This window comes from Lontra canadensis, unplaced genomic scaffold, assembly GCF_010015895.1.
Source record: "Lontra canadensis isolate GAN:19392208 unplaced genomic scaffold, GSC_riverotter_1.0 scaffold2, whole genome shotgun sequence".
Lineage (NCBI taxonomy): Eukaryota > Metazoa > Chordata > Mammalia > Carnivora > Mustelidae > Lontra > Lontra canadensis.
This window is the reverse complement of record NW_022630996.1, coordinates 44,396,084-44,413,859: the sequence shown is the minus strand read 5'-3', so window position 1 is coordinate 44,413,859 and position 17,776 is coordinate 44,396,084. Positions and strand designations below refer to the sequence as shown.

At 40.4% G+C, this 17,776-nt stretch overlaps 1 protein-coding gene and 1 non-coding gene across 3 annotated transcripts in view; one reads left to right on the top strand and one right to left on the bottom strand.

The window, feature by feature from the left end:
- Positions 1-17,776, bottom strand: part of IGF2BP3 (insulin like growth factor 2 mRNA binding protein 3) — a 140,677-nt gene that overhangs the window by 113,044 nt on the left and 9,857 nt on the right. The window lies entirely within an intron of this gene.
- On the top strand, positions 15,246-15,349 carry LOC116878844. Its single transcript, XR_004384893.1, has one exon. It is a non-coding gene; the product is annotated as a U6 spliceosomal RNA (small nuclear RNA).

The following is a 17,776-nucleotide window of genomic DNA, read 5'->3' as shown; positions in this document are numbered from 1 at the left end:
CAGCGATGGTAAAATCTAAATAAACTTAAAGAACCCAGATGCTAGAAAATGCAACAGCTCCACTTTCTGCTGTATTTAGAAGGGGACATGTTAAAACTGCCTATCATGGGTGCCTGGCTGGCTCAGTCAAGACAATCTAACATGTAGTATCATGCTTATAATCCGTTTGATTGGGGCACCTGGTTGGCTCAGTTGGTGGAGCACACAACTCTTGATCCCGAGGTCCTGAGTTTGAGTCCCAAGTCAGGCACAGAGATTACTTAAAATAGTATTAATTTTAAAAATAATCAGTGTAATTATACCCAAACACACAGTATCTATGACTCACATGTCTAAAACCATGAAGGACAGGCTCTCAAAGGAAGAAACTCTCAGTCTTCTTTACCATGTTAATGTAATTGGCCAAAAAGTTTAGCATAAGCCAAAAAGAGGTGGGGCATTGAGCACCAAAGGTATACAACTATACAAGGCTCTCACCTTTGCACAGTACATACAGTACATAGCCTCAAGTGTGCCCACAGCACATCTACCTGCCCTCAGGCATTCTCTGTAATAGTGACACCAGGAGTTTAAAGTGGCCCTTTCCATCCTGCCGTCCAGCCCTTTCCTAAATATTTGTTCTAATTCTTAGCTTTACTATTAGAAAAATTATCACAAACTAAATCTGTCATTAGCAATCTGTACAGGGCATTAAAATTTTAGTGGACTGGGCTTTAAACTTTAACACCTTATAAAAATGTTGGAATAAAAGCTTATGCATTTTCGGGGCACCTGGGTGGTTCAGTAGTCAAGCGTCTGCCTTTGGGTCAGGTCATGATCCCAGGGTCCTGGGATGGAGCCCTAAGCCTGGCATCCGGCTCCCTGCTCAGCAAGAAGCCTGCTTCTCCCTCTCCCCCTCCCCCTGCTTGTGTTCCCTCTCTCTCGGTCTCTGTCAAATAAATGAATAAAATCTTAGGGAAAAAAAAAAAAGCTTATGCATTTTCAAAACACTTAAAAGAACGTGTTAAATGGTAAAGCACTTTAATTAATTGCCCAAAGACAGACTGGTAGAAACAAATGCAAAATGTAAATCATCAGAACAGGCCATCCACCAGGGGGCAGCACACAAACACATCCTTAATCACCATTTGTCCACTTACCAGGTCATTTTAATTCTCACCCAGGCTTTGGAAGGGTTGGGAAAGAACCTAAGTCAAAGTTTTAACTTTTTTTTCAAAGTTAAAAAGAGTTTCAAAGAGGTCTTACATACACTTATATTTAGCATACTCTACTGATGATTAAAACCAGAACACATCTTAAATTTGAGACTACGATGTCATTAACAAATATTTAGGACTCAGATTCCTTTCCCTACATATTTATCTGTTGGGACAGCCTTTAAGTATTTATTTACCCCTATGTTTAGAACTTAAGTATTTCAGGACCTGGGAAGGCTTTAAATATAGAAAGTGGGAAACTAGAAACTATCACAATTCTATTTTCACTTTGATACAAGCAGAGAAAGCAACAGAAAAAAATGCTGTATATGTAATTTGGTTTATCTCTTCAAAAGCCTGTAAATTCAGAGTCTTGACAGTTAGGAGACCAAACAAATAGGATCAAAACAACCAAACAACCAAATCTAATTTACTTATAACACACAGACATCTTAAAATTCTATAGACAGAAAAGACTACAGAATCTTAACAGCTCCCACCTCCTCCAGAAACTGCAAATGATCAGTCTGAAAGATTAAGTGCAGCACTGCATTTAAAGTTACTACCAATTAAGACAACCGCTAAAAAGATGCTAATGCACGTTTTGTATAAATTTGTTTTAACTGAATAAAATTACCATAAAATGTTAGTCTTTCTCCTTCAAAAGAGAAAATAATGCTTTTCTGTCTCCCTACCACCTGGGCACACAGGTTATCACTGGCGGGGCTCAATAGTTAAGATGAAAGAAAAATCGAACTGCAAATAAGCCAAGAGGTCAAACTGCAAATACCAATAGCTTTAAAACAGTCTCTTGAAACAGATTTATTATCAGTTGGCTACAGATTCACGGCATCTTGGGAATTTTAAAGTTTTGTTCAAATAATGAAGAACTGGGGCGCCTGGGTGGCTCAGTGGGTTAAATCCTCTGCCTTCGGCTCAGGTCATGATCCCAGGGTCCTGGGATGGAGCCCCGCATCGGGCTCTCTGCTCTGCAGGGGGCCTGCTTCCTCCCCTCTCTCTCTCTGCCTGCCTCTCTGCCTACTTGTGACGCTCTCTCTCTCTGTCAAATAAATAAAATCTTTAAAAAAAAAAAATGAAGAACTATTATTTTTGAAATTATTAATTCGCCATTTTTGTGTTTGCTTCATTACTGGAGTAACAAAAATTAATACATACTCAAACTTTGCTGAGACCAACCCCAGATTTCAAGAAGTTATAAGGTTTCAAAGTCAATCAAAAAGTTTCAGTCCTGCAGTATCTGGCTGGTTCAGTCAGAAGAGCATGTGACTTTCAATCTTGGGGTTCTAAGTTTGAACCCCATGTTGGGTATAGAGATTACTATAAAAGAACAAAATCTTTTTAAAAAGTTAAGTATCTATTTTAGGTTGTAGGTATTTTGAGGTTATTTTATAAAAACATCCACCTAGCCTACTGACAAATTTAGATGGAGGATAGCAGTATTTAAATCAAATTAAAACTAGTTACCAAAATTGTATGATTAACCAAGCCATTAGAAAGCATTTTAGTGAAATTTTAACATTTTAGTAAAATTTAACATTTTTAAGATTGGACTGTTATAAAAAAATTTTTTTAAGATTAATTTATTATTGGGGGGCAGTAGAGGGAGTGGAAGAGAAAGAATCCCAAAGTAGACTGCCCACTGAGTCCAAGCCCAGTGCAGGGCTGGATTCCTCAACTCTGAGATCATGAGCGGCAATAAGGAGCCAGAGGCCTGAGCCACCTAAAAGAAATTTTTTAAACGTAATCTCTACCCCTGTGGGGCTCCAACTCATGACCCTGAGGATCAAGAGTTGCACACTCTACTCAATGACCCAGCCAGGAGCCCTGCACGATTATAAAATTTAGAACTAACTCTGAAAAAGTTAAACATTCACACAAATAAATCAAACACAACCAAACCTCAAATGTAAGATCTATGTATTTTGACCGTATAAAGTGTTATTTTTAAAATAAACTTAAGTTGAAGATACATAACTAATCAGATGTATTACACAGCATCAAATCACTAGCTGTAATTTCATTACATTTAATAACATCTAATTATGTAGTTTATACAAAAGCTGTTACTTGAAACAAGTCTATAAATTCAGAATCAGCCAGACCGATGTAAACTAAATGTTTTAAATTTCCACCTGGAATGAAAACACACTAGATTTCATTTCTTAAAAATTAATTAATGTAAATTTCACTTTATATCATTTCTGTTGTTAACAGCTTAAAAGCTAAAAATAGAGGTGCCTAGCTGGCTCAGTGTTGACCCTTGATCTCTGGGGGCTGAGTTCAAGTTCCATGTTAGGTGTAGAGATCACTTAAAATCTTTTAAAAAAAAAGAAAAAAGTGGCACCTGGGTGGCTCAGTTGGTTAAGCATCTGCCTTTGGATTGGGTCATGATCTCCAGGTGCTGGGATGATCCCCACCTTAGGCTCCCTGCTCAGTGGGAAGTCTGCTTCTCCCTCTTCCCCTCCACCCCACTCATGCTCAAGCACTCTCAATTAAATAAAAATCTATTAAAAAAAAATTTCTTGGGGTGCCTTGGTGGCTCGGTGGGTTTAAAGCCTTTGCCTTCAGCTCAGGTCATGATCCCAGGGTCCTAGGATGGAGCCCCGCATCGGGCTCTCTGCTCAGCGGGGAGCCTGCTTCCCCCTCTCTCTCTGCCTGCCTCTCTGCCTACTTGTGATCTGTCTGTCATATAAATAAATAAAATCTTTAAAAAAAAATTTTTTCTTTAAAATCCTGAACTATTTCTTTAAAGTTTACAAATCAAATTTCAGTCTTTTTTCGACTATTTTAGAAAGATTTTTCAACAAAAATTCTAATTTTAAAAACAGAACAGCAGGTTGGGAACCCAAAAAAGCTATTTAAGAACACCATTAGAAAAATAAACATTAAAAGTAAGATATTTTGGGGCACCTGGGTGGCTCAGTGGGTTAAAGCTACTGCCTTCGGCTCGGGTCTTGTGGGATCGAGCCCCTCATCGGGCTCTCTGCTCAGCAGGGAGCCTGCTTCCTCCTCTCTCTCTGCCTGCCTCTCTGCCTACTTGTAATCTCTGTCTGTCAAATAAATAAATAAATAAAATCTTTAAAAAAAAAAAAGTAAGATACTTTAAATACTGTTAGGGATATCTGCATGGCTTAGCTGGCTAAGCCTCCAACTCTTTCTAAAATTTTCTAAAACTCTTTTTAAAATTTTCTAAAATTTTAATTTTATTTATTTATTTGACAGAGAGACAGGAAGAGAGGGAACACAAGCAGGGGGAGTGGGATTGGAAGAAGCAGCTTCCCGCTGAGCAGGGAACCTGACCAGGGCTCAAGCCCAGGATCCTGGGATCATGACCTGAGCTGAAGGCAGAGCTCAACCAAGTCACTCAGGTACCCAAGAAAAGTATATATATTTTTAAAGAAATTTTTAAATTTTTATTTTTTTAAGATTTTTATCTATTCATTTGAGAAAGAGCAATGCATGGGAGCTCAAGCCTGGGGAAGGGAAGGGAGAAGCAGTCTCCCCGCTGAGCAGGGAGGCCGCTGTGGGGCTCCATCCCAGGGCCCTGAGATCATGACCTGAGCTGCAGGCTGACGCTCAACCGTTAAGCCATCCTGGCGTCCCTATTTTTTTTTGTTTAAGATTTTATTTCTTTATTTGACAGAGAGAAAGAAAGAGGGTGTAGGCACAAGAGAGAGAATAGTAGGCTCTCCACGGAGCAGGGAGGGAGCTCCACACGGGGCTCAATCCCAGGAATGTGAGCTAACTGTGGCTGCTTAACTGACTGAGCCACCCAGGCACCCCTATTTTCAAAGAAAAACTTTTTAAAAGGGGTGTCTGGATGGCTCAGTCAGTTGGGCACCCAGATCATAATCTGAGCTGAAGTCTTAATCTCAGGGTCATAAATTCAATCCCTGTGTTGGGCTCCATGCTGGGTATAGAGTGTACTTAATTAAAAAAAAAAAAAAAGTTTTTTAAACAAATTGAAGGGCGCCTGGGTGGCTCAGTTGGTTAAGCCTCTGCCTTCAGCTCAGGTTATGATCGCAGGGTCCTGGGATCGAGCCCCACATTGGGTTTTCTGCTCAGCGGGGAGCCTGCTTCCCCTGCCTCTCTGTCTACTTGTGGTCTCTCTCTCTCAAATAAATAAATAAAAAATCTTAAAAAAACAACAAAACAACAACAACAAAAAAAACCAAGTTGAGGGGCACCCAGCTGGCTCAGTCATTACAGCATGCATCTCTTGATCTCGGGGTTCTGAGTTCAAGCCCCAAATTGGGTGTAGAGATTTGCTTAAAAATAATATCTTAAAAACAAAGAAGCTGGGGGAAAAAAAATACTAAGAATTAAACTTAGAGCACTGAACTAATTCCAGTTAATGTAATATGTTATGTACATGCCCTTTAAATGGAATGATCTAAAATTTTCATAGGATTGGGTTGTTTTTTTGTTTTTTTAAGATTTATTTGAGAAAGAAAGAGACGGCATGAGCAGGGGGAAAAGAAGAGGGAGAAGCAGACTCCCTCCTGAGCCAGGAGCGCCATGCAGGGCTCAATCCCAGGACCCTGGGATCATGACCAGAGACAAAGATGCTTAGCCGACTGAGCAACTCAGGCACCCCAGTTTTGGGGGTTTAGTTTTTTTATTTTGGGTCAATACTGCACAACACATTTCTTATTCCCATAATTAATGATGGGAATAAAGCACAGGCTGGAATCTGCAGAAAATTATGTTAATCTGTAACAAGTACTAATAAGGAAATGAAACATTGTTAACATCCTATTAATAACAAAGACATTTGTGATCCTGGGGTCCTGAGATCAAGCCCCAGGGTCAGGCTCCCTACTCACCAGGGAACCTGCTTCTCCCTCTCCCTTTGCCCGTCCCCTGTTCATGCCGCCTGCCATGCACATTCTTGCTCAAATAAATCTTTAAAAAATAATAATAATAAATTAAAATTTAAAATAAACAAGTTTTAATGTATTATCAGCCCAGATATAGGAAAACTTACTTTATTCCTCAATCAAGACTTCACTATTTTGGAGGCACCTGGCTGGCTCAGTCCTTGAATCATGTGACTCTTGGATCCCGGGTCATCAGTTCAAGCCCCACACTGGACACAGTTTACTTTAAAAAAAAAAAAAAAAAAAAAAAAAAAAAGACTCCACTATTCTTAATAGTATTGAACATACTATATTACCACAATTTCCTCCCTCCCAACTTCCAAAACACTTTTTTTTTTTTTTTTTTTTTTTATAAAATTTTATTTGAGGGGTATCTGGGTGGCTCAGTCAGTTAACTGTCAGGTCATGATTGCAGGGTCTTGGGATCAAGCCCTGCATCGGGCTCCCTGCTCAGCCAGAACCCTGCTTCTCCCTCTCCTACTCCCCCTTGCTTGTCTTCCTTTTCTCACTCTCTGTCAAATAAATAAATAAAACCAAAGAAACATCACAACTAAATGCAATATATAATCTTGGATTAAAAAAAAAAAAAAGACAGTGGGACGATAGGCAAAATCTAAACATCTGTAGATTAAAATCTACTCTATCAGTGTTAACCTTTTAGTTTTGATAGTTTTACTATAGTCATGTAATAGAATGTTCTTGTTTTTAGGAAACGTACTGAAGTATTTAGAGGTGAATGGCAGTTCTGCAACTCACCCTCAAAATTTCTGGAAAAAACCCAGTAGTCCAAACTAAGATGGGACAACTAGATAGAGGGAGTATGGATCATCTGTACTGTATTTACAACTTTACTATAAATCGAAGTAAAAAGCTTTTAAAGCTCTCCCTTTAGACCACAACCCCTCCAACTACCATCCCATTTCTCTCATGTCTTTACAGCAATCTACCTGAAAGCCTATCCAGGCTCACTGTCTCTACCTTTTCTCCTTCTGTCTGCTCACAAACCCACACAATTCAGGGTTTCAGTCCTACTGCTCCATCAAAACTCCACCTATCAAAACACCAGTATGATAATGTTGTCAACTCCATTCTCGCCCTATTCTAAATTAATTGTCACAAGTGATGACTCTTTCTACTAAACACGGTCATCAAGTATCTGACTTCCAGGTACTTTTTCAAGATTCTCCTCCAACCTCTTGGACCTGTCCTTGGGCTCCATCCATCACTGGTTCCCCCTCCTGTTTACTATCTATTCACTGTCCTATCTCTACACGTCTAATAGGGATCTCAAACTTAACCTGACCAAACTGAACTCATTGTCTCCCCTATCCCTCATCATAGCACTCCACAATCTTGTTCATCACAATTAGTGAAAACTTCATTTTTCCAGTTGCTACAGATATATAAACTGTCAAGGTATCCTTGGTTCCTTCATCACTCCCTACACCCAGTTCTTCCATCTTTGCTCAAAAGAGAAGAGTCTAGGGCTGGCTGGGTGGTTCAGTTAACCCTCTGACTCTTGGTTTCAGTTCAGATCACGATTTCATGGGTCATGGGATCGAGCCCCACACTGGGCTCCACATTCAATGTAAAGTCTGCTTGAAAGATTCTCTCCCTCTGCTCCTGCCCACTCACGCTATCGCTGCCCCTCTCTCTCTGATTAATAAATAAATCTTAAAAAAAAAAAAAAAAAAGAAAAGAAAATAGATTCTAATCATCCATCACCAATACCACAAACACCTCAATAGCTCTGGTCCCACTATTACCATCTCTACCTACAATTATAATCTTCTCCTAACTAGTCTCCCTGATCCCATCCCACCAGCTCACCATGGTCTATTCTGAGAGATTTCCCTTTCAAAGATAAATCTCATCACAACTGTCCCTTCTAAAAACCCTTCCAGGGGCACCTGGGTGGCTCAGTGGATTAAGCCTCTGCCTTCAGCTCAGGTCATGATCTCAGGGTCCTGGAATCGAGTCCCATATCGGGCTCTCTGCTCTGCGGGGAGCCTGCTTCCTCCTCTCTCTCTGCTTGCCTCTCTGCCCACTTGTGATCTCTCTCTGTCAAACAAAATCTTTAAAAAAAAAAAAAAAAAAAAAAAAGAATAAAAAAATAAAAACCCTTCCAGGAGACCTGGGTGGATCAGTTGGTTGAGGGTCCAACTCTTGATTACAGCTCAGGTCATGATCTCAGGGTCATGAGATTGAGCCCTGCATGGTGCTCTGCTCTCAGCAGAGTCTGCTTGTCCCTCTCCTTCTGCTCCTCCCTGGCTTGTGCATGTGTACGTGCTCACTCCAAATAAGTAAGTAAAATCTAAAAAAAAAAAAAAAAGAAAGAAAGAAAGAAAGACCAACCAACCTATCCATGGGGGTGCCTGGGTGGCTCACTGAGTTAAAGCCTCTGCCTTCGGCTCAGGTCATGATCTCAGGGTCCTGGGATCGAGTCCTGCATCAGGCTCTCTGCTCAGTGGGGAGCCTGCTTCCTCCTCTCTCTCTCTCTGCCTGCCTCTCTGCCTACTTGTGATCTGTCAAATAAATAAATAAAATCTTAAAAAAAAAAAAAAAAAGAACTATCCATGGCTTCCTCTCATTCTGTTCCTATCTACCACTTCTCCATTTCCTGTGGCTCTCCTTCTGCTCTACTCCAGTCATGATGGCCTCCTTATTGACTAGAAAGGCAGTGAGCACACATGGACTTTGGCTGTCCCCCTCTGCTGGGGTCACTCATCCCCACTTAGCACCTACTTGCCTGCTCATCGCAGTCCCTTACCTTCTGTAAGCCTCTGCTCATGCAGCACCATATAGGTGAGGACTTTCCCAATCATCCAATGTGAAAAAATCAAAACCAACCCCCTGCCAGTTGTCTCATTCTTCCTCACCCTATCTTTCTCCGTAGTCTTCAATATGCCACAATTACTTATTTATTTTGTCCGTATCTCCTCTCTGTATCTGTGTTGTCCAACAGAAATAACACAAGCTACAACTACAAGCTACATATATAATATTTTCCTGTAGCAACTTAGAGTAAAAAGAAATAGGTGAAATCAACATAAAAATTATCCATGAGCTATTTTATATTCTTTTTCAAGAGTCTTCAAAATCCAGTGTATATTTTATACATACCCAACAACTGAACTTGGACTAGCCACATTTCAATTGCTCAGAGAGGCACTTTGTGGACAGTGGCTGCTCTAATGGGCAGTGTCACTCTACAGCCTATGCTTCAGGACTAAGTTCCTACCTTCCATTTAATTCTCTCTCCAAGAACCTAAAGCACTCCTTAGTAGTAAACACTTAAAAATCTGTTAAATCAGTCATTTAAAAACTGCCAAGATCAGGGGTAGCTGGTGGCTCATTTGATTAAGTGTCCAGCTCCTGATTTTTTATTCAGGTCATGATCTAGGTCATTGGTTGTGAGATGGAGCCCCACCACAGGCCCACACTCAGCAGGGAGTCTGCTTGAGAATCTCTCCTTCTACCCCTCCCCAAGTCAGGCACACTCATACACACACACAGGCTAGGCTCTCTCTCAAAATAAATCTTAATAAAATAAAAAATAAAAACTGCTAACATCCAAGATCAGCAAAACAGAACCATTTGCAAAAAGATAACATAATGGCAAGTTACCAAGCTTTCTCAAACCAGAAAAATATACAGAATGGAAAAGACTTGGTGAAATAACATGAAAGGTCATTTGTTGTATTATAATTCTTAAAGAAAAAAATTGTCTATGACAAGAAAAGTACCCCTCCTGTGATACCAACAAAGGTAGTTATTTTCTATATTTAACCAACAGTTCCTTAGGGCAAGGAAGGCTGGCTGACATAGGTCAGAGGTAGGACTCTTCACTTGGTCATCATTACAAACAGTGAGTCACCAACTTCCAGCCTCAAAACACCTCAACTGTCAAAAGAAACTCTGATGATGCATGGAGATTCTGATTAGATTTCAATGTCCTACAAACAACAAAGGTACTGAAGACTTTTCATTTCCTGAGGCAAGACATGTAGCCAACAGCATGTGGGGTTCGCTTTGGTTTAAGCAACTTCAAGCATGACTGTGGGTCCCTAAATCTCCAAACTCATTTCATTTCACTCATGTGCATTTGTTTTAAGTACTCCCCAACTATTTATTCTAATTATTTTATCCTTCATACACCTAGATTTTTCCTTTGTGCTTATTTTCTTTTGTTTTGTTTTCTCTTCCCCCACCTGTTTTTCACAAACCTACTTGTATAAAACTCCCTATCGAGACTAACATGCCATGGAATTGCAGAAAATCCTCACTTGTTCTTGCCATCTGTTGTGTGATGATGTAAATACATATCCACAGGAGAACCTAATCCAAATAATTTCAAATATCACATTAGTGTAGAGCAGCAATTCTCATTATATAGTATGTGGACTCCTGGGGGCCCCCGAGACTGTCAAGAGGGAAGGAATCAAAAGCATTTTTTTTTCCAAGATTTTACTTGTCAGAGAGAGAGAGCACAAGCAGTGGGGGCAGCAGGCGGAGGGAGAAGTAGGCCCCCCGTGAGCAAGGAGCCGGATGCAGGGCTCCATCCCAGGACCCTGGGACCATGACCTGAGCTGAAGGCAGATGCTTAACTGACTTAGCCACCCAGGCACCCCGTCAAAACTATTTTTATAACACTAAGATGTTATTTGCTCTTTTCACTGTGTTGACATTTGCACTGAAGCAAACGGGGCAAAAACAAGGGTTGGTAAACTGCTGGCGGCTTGGCATGAATCAAGGCAGCAGCACTCAGCTGTAGTCATCATTACTTTCTTCACAAGCATTCACAGTAAAATACCATCCAAGTTTCATTTTTAAATGTCCTCGATGAAGCAGTAAAAACTATTGATTTTCTTCAGTAACCCTTGGGTACACGTCTTGTCAACAATTATGTGAAGAAAAGGACAGTATGCATAAAGTGCTCCTGCTGTCTCTCACAGCTTTTCCTGGAGAAAAAGCACCGTGCAGTGTGGTTTGAGATGCAAGACTGAATCGGCCTCTTTTCTTCACAGAGCACCATTTTTGCTTGAGAGAGCTACAGACAAACTATGTTTATTTAAGCTTGCATATCCGGCGGACCTTTCTCAAAAGAGAAAAAGGTCAAACAGTCACTTCAAGAAAAACTAACAGTATTTGTTGGCAATGACTAAGTTGGAGATTTTAAGTAAAAAAGTCAAAATTTTGGCCAACTGTAAGCTTTGACAGTTTCCCAATATTTAAGGATAAAGGAGCCATACAAAGTGCAAGAGAGTAGAGTGGATTCTAACCTATTAGTATAGAATTCACTGATAGGATTTCACACTGATACCATATCCCACATTTCAACTAGCCTTTAAAAAACTACCACTTGTTGAGTTTTAATGTGGGAGCAAAGAATATCCGCAATTATCTAAAAAGATGATTAAAATATCCCTTTCCTTTTCCAACTATACATCTGTGTGAGGCTGGATTTTCTTCATACACTTCATACACTTGTTTGAGGGACAGTAAGTTACACGTTAAGTTCTACCAGATACTGACCTACCAAGAAGTCTGCCAATTTACTCTCTAGCTTATGAGTGCCTATTCCTTCACACTCTTGCCAACACCAGATATTATCAATCTTGTTCATTTTTCCCAACGTGATTGGCAAAAATTGCCATTACAATTGTCATTCATCTAGTAACTAGTAAAACTAAGTACATTGGCCTTTCAGATATTTCCTTCCTAAGTACATTGGCCTTTCAGATATTTCCTTCTGAACTCCCACTTTTTTTGTATATTTTACTTTTATTTTCTGTACGTTTTCATACTGTTTTCTCCCTCTTTGAAATTAATAGTTACTTATCTATTTTTCTAAAGATTTTATTTATTTTTGTGAGTGGGAGTGCATACGCACATGGGGGGGCGGTCAGAGGGAAAAGCAGGCTCCCCATGGCAGGGAACCCCACATGATGCGGAGCTTGATCCCAGGACTCTGGGATCATGACCTGAGCCGAAGGCAGATGCTTAACTGACCCAGGCGCCTCTCCCTAATCTAATTTTTTTTATATTTTATTTATTTATTTGACAGAGATCACAAGTAGGCAGAGAGGCAGGCGGGGGGCGGGGGGAGCAGGCTCCCCGCTGAGCAGAGAGCCCTACGTGGGACTTGATCCCAGGACCCTGAGATCATGACCTGAGCCGAAGGCAGAGGCTTAACCCACTGAGCCACCCAGGTGCCCTAATCTATTTTTTTTAAACAGTATCCCAAGTCAATTTCACATCTAGATAGATTTTAGGGATCCTAAAAGCTACCAGTCTAGATCCAAAGTACAAAGTATTATTCACAACACACTCATATTCTAAGAAGAAATGTGAAAGCTTTTTATGTGCATATGAGACACAAACCATGGGTTTATGCAGGAATAATTAATTACCTTTTTTTTAAAGATTTATTTATTTGACAGAGAGAGAGAGAACACGCACAAGCAGGGGGAGCAGCAGAGGGAGAAGCAGGCTCCCAGCTGAGCAAGGAGCCCAATGCAGAGCTCAATCCCAGGACCCTGAGATCATGACCTGAGCCGAAGGCAGCCGCTTAACTGACTGAGCCACCCAGCAACCCCGGTATAATTATATTTTATTTTCAATTGCCACATGTAAATACACAAACTTATTAATACGAGACAATACCACTTAGGTGTCAGATACTCCAAGGAATCCTTTACAAACATAATTTAATTCCTGATAATCTTGTGCATTAAGTTTTATTGCCCCTATTTCTAGATAAACTGAGAGGTGTGGTGAGTTTAATCGGTGTGCCCAGGATCACAGAGCTGAACAAGGATTCTAACTGAGGTCTAGGTGATTCCAAGCAAAATGTCACTGGCCCTCCCTCCTGCTGTGCTTTGCTGTGGCCCCTAATTTTGCTCAGTTAATCGTGTGTGCACACAGAAGTGTCTCACTTTTCTCCAACGGTTCATTCTATCTCTTAAAATGCCTTAATAAATAAAAATCAGAACGCCAGGTGTTTTAGTCATCACTACTGATGACTGTCTTGTCATACACAACCTAAAAAAGGTAATATAACAACACAGTCAGTCTTACTACGGGGTTCCTCATCACATCACGATTTACCGTTAATTACCCTGTCAGAGAGTGTCCTAAGAACAGCCTTAAATCCCACAGTTTATTGGGGCACAGTCATTTTCATGGAGTACTTCAAAGGTAAAAGCATTTCAAGATGATCTCTGGGGAGCAGAACCCCGAAGTAATCTAGGTATCAAGCCTTGCATGATGATCCCAAAAACCATCTGCTAAATGGCATTAACTAAACTGACTGACCTCTGAAAGTTAAACACATCAAGAATTAAAGTAATAGTCACTCCTCAAGCACCCGGGCTGTTCTCACCCCCATTCTAGGCTCAGCCTCAACCACTATCCAGCCTCACAGTTGAGCATCTCTAATCCCAAACAGCTTGTAGTTCCCCCCGCACACACCGGGATATTTCACACTCACATGCCTTGGCTCCTGCTGTCCCTCCTGCCTTTTCCATTCCCACTGCACAGAGCCTCCATCTACCTTCACATCCCTCCTCTGAACCTATGCATGGCTGGCTTTACCAGTACCCACCTAAGCCTAGTGCCCCCCAACCTGTGTTTCTGGGGCACACCATACATACTCATGACATATTTACGCCTTCTCTTTCCCTGCAGAGATATTCATCCACCCTCTGGATCAATGCCACAGTGAGCCACTGCTGGTGTTCAAGATAAAAATATCACCCAGGCATTGAAGGAGAACAAAGTGAGAGCCACTCTATTCCACGTACTTTTTTTTTTTTTTTTCAGAACAAGTATCTTATTCTTTCTAGCTCCTGAAATCTAGCATTCAACTGACCTTGAGCACAAGTGCTCACACTGTGCTTGTTAAACTAAAAATTTACATCTGCCATGGGAAATAAATTCATTTCTGAAACTCAAAAATGCAGAAGTTGGTAAATTAGCACCCAAAAATTCTAAGATTATTTTAAAATTAAAATTTTCAGGGCACCTGGGTGGCTCAGTGTGTTACCCTCTGCCTTCAGCTCAGGTCATGATCTCGGGGTCCTGGGATCAAGCCCCACATAGGGCTCTTCTGCTCAGTGGGGAGCCTGCTTCCCCCCTCTCTCTGCCTGCCTCTCTGCCTACTTGTGACCTCTCTCTGTCAAATAAATAAAATCTTTTTTAAAAAATTAAATTAAAATTTTCAACCACACTTTTCTCTCAAAAAACAAAAAACAAGAGCTTCAACATTTTTCCAAGAGCAGCTAACTTTTAAAACAAACATTTGGTAATCACTTTTTTTTAAAGTAGGCTCCACGTCCAGTGTAGAACCCAATGCTGCGCTTGAACTCGCCACCCTGAGATCCAGACTGGAGCTGAAATGAAGAGCCCAATATTTAACTGACTGAACTATCCAGGTGCCCCTAAAACAGACATTTGGGAGTCACGGGGGAGAACACAATCACTTTTCAAACAGCTTTACCATCATAGGTTCCTTTTGTTTTAAAGGATCTTTTAAACGTTGATGTGCAACGTTACATTAGCTTCCGGTGTACAACCAGCAATTCAACTAGTCTGTATGTTGTGCTCTGCTCACCACAAGTGTAGCCATCATCTCCCGCCACACAAGGCTACTACAGCACCATGGACTACATTCCCTATGGCCTCCTTGCATCCCCCATGACTTATTCCCTAACTGGAAGCCAGACAGGTTCTTTTAATTAAGCCCCCAATCATCATCTGCCCACCTAGGAAAGCTGAATAGCACTCTGCTTTGGAAACTAGTTTTTAATCAAATTTTTCCTCAAAATATGACTTAGTAGAGTTCTCACTGCAATAAAATATTATTAGTCCCTGAGGTACAATCCCAAATTCAAGGTGCTAAGAATGGGAGAATACAAACCCTATGTATTCGGGCTAAAAGTTACCAGAACTTAATTGTTATAGTTTCTAGATTAATTTTCACATACAAAGGGCACAAATGAATAAGGACCTAGACTTGTCAGAGTTAGCACAACACCCATGATATAAAGAATAAGGCTATACCTAGAGTCATACAGTCATCCATGCCTGAAAAGACAATTTTTAACCAAACTGTCTTATTGCATACTTCATTGAAAACTAGTGTCTTGAGCTCACTTTGGCAGCATGTATACTAAAACTGGAATACTGGGAAGATTAGCATGGCCCCTGTGCAAGGATGACCCACAAATTCGTAAAGAGTTTCATAACAAAAAAAAAGAAGAAGAAAAATAAAACTGCTCTCTTGGTTGTCTTATGACTAACCACGTCAATATAAGTTAAGTGTTTTTGGCAGAGCACTTACAAATTTAAATGTGCAGATCTCCTGTCACAGCAATTCCCAATCTAAGAATTTACCTTATAAAAATACCTAACCAATAGTCCTAGGACATAAAAAGACACTCAACTGAGACTACTATGAAAAGAACAGTTAAACTGCTACATACCAGGGCGCCTGGGTGGCTCAGTGGGTTAAAGCCTCTGCCTTCAGCTCAGGTCATGATCCCAGGGTCCCATCGGGCTCCCTGCTCAGCACAAAGCCGGTTTCTCCCTCACCTCTGCCTGCCACTCCCCCTGCCTGTGCTGTCAAATAAATAAAATCTTAAAAAAAAAAAAAAAAAAAAAGTTTGTTGATACATGCATAGAAGAATTTCTGGAATATATGAAACTACCAGCTCTAAGACCAGGGAAATAGATGGAGATGATTTTCTTGTGTTTTGAATTAATTTGAATGCAATACATATATAAAAATTCACGTTGTTTACTTAATATATATATATTACTGTATCTAGGTTATACAGTAATTTCAAAAAAGGTATTAACACACCCAGTGAAATAAAAACAAACACACCACCACAGATTTCTACTTACATGAGTCCATAACCAAAACCAGAACAAGTTTTCTGTATTTCTGTTATCACCAAATATAATCTACATCCAGCCTTCATACTTAAATCCCGAGGGCAAAAATACAACAGCTGCCACTGAAGTTACTATGGAATAATACCACATTGATGCTTTACACACGTTGTCCCCAGGATCCTATCAGGCAGTATTCACCATTCAAACCTCCCCAGACCTCAATTTCCTCAGCATTAATCAACATCATGTATTTAGAAAATGGAGTTGGGATTCAACCCAGATCTCGGACCTCACATCCCACATTCTCTGGCAATACCTTTCAGTTCAACAAGGGCCCCCATGGCACAAGCACCAGAGCTCCTCATCAAAAAGTTCCAGCACAATTTCTCCCTCTTCTTAACAATATTCCAAATTTAAAAGATTTCTTTCTGCAAGCCAGGATCTTACTAAATTTGTTAAGGAGGTGGGACAACCAGGCACGGTGGACTCCACTCCAGACACTCCTACCTCTTTTGCAATCTAAAACAAACCCCGTGAGTCACAATCACAAGCCTGAGATAAAGCCAGGGCATCTACTTCCTCCTGCCCTCTGTTCTACTCTCATACCTCCTTAGGGCCCCCTCCAGCTTCTCCGCAATTCATTTGTATTAAGATTAAGCTGCTAAAAAAAAAAAAAAAAAAAAAAAAAAAAAAAAAACCTTCAAGGAAGAAGCGGTTTGCCTTTCCATCTTACGATAGGATGTCCAGATACTTTTATTCTGTAGTAAGCCCCAGACTACCTGAACTTCTCTCTTTCCTACAGGAAGACAATAAATCAACCTTCAAAGAAGACAAACAAGACTTCTTTTTTTCTTCAGAGAAAGCAAGAAATAGGACATCTCTGCTCCAACTTGCCACTGCAAACATGATCAGGCTGCTGTGTAAGCTACTTTCAGGATATGACAACTTAAATGAAAGGAATGAAGGCAGGGCAGAGTCAAAGGAAGGGGAAAATGGGGTTCCACTAATTTCCTGCAGTGCCCTGGGCAAGTCACTTCTCTCAGGCCTTTATGGAGAATCCTTTGGTAGAACTAATAGCACTAAAAAAATATGTTACGGTGTCTCATTTTTATTGGTATTCCTTTCTTAAAATAGCAGATATTTAACACATTTTGAAAGTAGTATTTGGGGGCGCCTGGGTGGCTCAGTGGGTTAAAGCCTCTGCTTTCGGCTCAGGTCGTGATCCCAGGGTCCTAGGATCGAGCCCCGAGTAGGGCTCTCTGCTCAGCGGGGAGCCTGCTTCCTCCTCTCTCTGCCTGCTTCTCTGCCTACTTGTGATCTCTGTCTGTCAAATAAATAAATAAAATCTTAAAAAAAAAAAAAAGTAGTATTTGACTAATCAAAGGACTTGCATAAACCAAGTCCTAAAAAGAGTTACTGAGATCTAGTCACTGGTTTCAAATCAACTGATTATAACAGATCACCTAGTTTTGGTGACCACTGAGGCCAAAACCAGGATTCATAATTTGAGGAGAAAGCTGCTTTACCAAAGACCAGATTTTTCAATATGCAAAAATGAGGGAATTTAGGGTACTTACAAAAGGTTTCTTGTATTTCTTATAGCTAAATTTTTATGAATAAAATGGAAGGAATGCTTTACTTATTCCAGCATCCTAAAATAACAAAGTGATTGAAGTATTTTAAACTTAGTCCATGATATCCATAAATGTACTGGCCAATAGATTCAACCTTGTTTGTCAAATCAAGTCTTTAACTTTTTAATTTCAGTTAGTTAACATA